The sequence below is a fragment of the Lolium rigidum genome, chromosome 6 (assembly GCF_022539505.1).
Source record: "Lolium rigidum isolate FL_2022 chromosome 6, APGP_CSIRO_Lrig_0.1, whole genome shotgun sequence".
Taxonomy (NCBI): Eukaryota; Viridiplantae; Streptophyta; class Magnoliopsida; order Poales; family Poaceae; genus Lolium; species Lolium rigidum.
This window is the reverse complement of record NC_061513.1, coordinates 514,954-517,437: the sequence shown is the minus strand read 5'-3', so window position 1 is coordinate 517,437 and position 2,484 is coordinate 514,954.

Below are 2,484 nucleotides of genomic sequence, written 5' to 3'. Positions count from 1 at the left end.
TGGATCGACCGATCAGCGATGGCATCACTCGAGTCAAAACCCTTACGTGTATCGATAGGTGTATGACCATAATTTTCAGAGGGCAGTTGGCCTTGCCATGACCATGACCATGATCAAGCTAGCTACTAGCTACTCGATTGGAGTAGGACCTATCTTCATCGAAGTATGTGTTGCTATGCTTTTCTTTTTTTTGCGAATAGCTATATATTCGGTGTGCATACCGAGGTAGCACATACCGGCGGACGTAGACGGGAAATGACCCAATATCACTGCAATTCTTTTTTGCTCCCTTTAAAAACCTGCTCGAAGCCTTGTTTAGATTAAATGTAAATTTTATTATTGGTGCTACCTACTTCCTCTACTCACGAATAAGTGTATTTCTAGCTTCATCCTAAGTCAACCTTATTTAAATTTGATTAATTTTATAGAATTGAGAACTAACATATATAATATCAAATTGGTGGATTATGAAATAAAATTTTAAGATGAATCTAATAATATTAATATAGTGTCTTAAATGTTTTATGTTTTCTTATAAAGTTAGTTAAATTTAAATAAACTTGAACTTAGGATAAAGATAAAAGTACACTTGTTCCCGAACGGAGGGGTTAGTATTTAGCTCAAACATGGCGAGGAATAGTTTGTTGTTGGATATCTCATTGATAGTTTATTTTTATACGATTAATTATTGGACTTCGGTATGGTTTGAACAGTCTGCAGACCGAACGCATCCAGAAGTTGCGATGTGCCAATGGTTCAGCTTGAAGGTTTCCATCCACCCATACTAGGAAAAAAAAAGCTGATAACTTGTTGGCTAAAATCTGAAAGTTAGCTAAATATAATTTTCATAGTTATTTCAGGTGACTTAGAAATTAGAATTAACAACCCCTCTAACAGTCATCTGATTTAAAAATGTAATTCGTGTAAGATGGATAAGTCATAAATATATCTTGATCGGACATATATTAACACGGGACATGAAATAACTATGGGTTGTGCTGATTCTAGGTCGACTAAAATTGAACTGAATCAAAATTGACAATCAAGGCACTAAGCCATTAGATTGCGTCATGATTAGTGTTGTCCTATGAGCTACACATTACATGCAAATGGGGTTTGCTCAATTACACATGAGTTGCCACTAACTTTTTTTAGTTGCACATGATTTGCAACCGAGAAAAGAAATTACCATAATTATTTAGACATGCATCGTGATTCATGCTGATTTGCAAAGTGACTTTCAACTGAGATGTTATATCCAAATTCGAGACACCCCTAAACACTACAAGAAACGCTCAACGTGCCGACGGCCAAAACCTACACCAACGGCTTTTAGTTGGGCCGTTGGTGTAGGACATGTTGAGCCGGGCATCCCAACAGCACGGTTCTCGGCCTAGGTAAGCTGTCGGCATAGGATATGTTGGGCCGCCGACGTAGAAAAATTCCATCAGCACAAGACCGTCCTAGCCCTCGACGTAGGGGGAGAACGTGGTCCCGGAAGACCATGCCATTACGGCGAAGTGACGGCGTAACAAAAGAAATCAAACTTTTTTGCCACCCAACCCCCTCCCCGTGGATCGCCTTTTTGGTTTTGAAAAAAAAATGAAATTGGTAGAAATTTCAAAAATAAAATCTTTTGAGATGATCATGTATGATGTGTTCTAGTTATTTAGAAAATTAACAAACATGAATTTTGATATATCATGCAAAATGACGTCATGTTTCGAAAAATGACTTTCCTGGTTGCATACGATGGAAAATTTTACATCCATTTTCAACGGCTAATACCGTTTTTTTAGATTTCTCAAAATAAAAAAGGAAATAGGAGTTTTTGTAGGTTCAGATTTTGAAGAAAAAGGAATTAAAAAAAAGTAAAATTCATTTTATTGTTATTTGAATTCAAAATTTATTATGACTTATGCATTGTTGTTTAGTCAAATAATTGTTTAGAATTCAAAAATAAAGACGTGTGACATCATGGTTCAAGGGATCAATAGATAGGGTACTATTATCAACAAAGTATATCCCATTTTTCGGAAGCTCAAGTTTGACCACGAGTGAGCAGTTTTACCTGAGAGTATGTTTAGAGATTAAACTGTCAAACAATTCAAAAATTTGAAGAAATCAAAATAAAAATTCAAAACAGAATTCATTTTTTTCAAACTGTCAAATGGCTGTTAACCTCTACGCCGACGGCTTTTTCTACACCAACAACAAACTCGCCTGTGCCGACGCTTTGTGGTGCCAACGGGGCTAGGCCGACGGCAGCCGTGGGCATAGGCTATGCCAACGGCCAAATAGGCTTATGCCGACGGCTTCTTGAGCGTTTCCTGTAGTGATCTGTCGTCAGCCGACTGACAGTGAGCTCTAGGCCTGCCTGGTTTTTTTTAAAGAGAAGGCCTAAGCCCAGCTTTATAAATAAAGCCAACATGGCAACCACAGATACAAGAGTCTTACATCATCCAGTTCCACACAACACCAAAC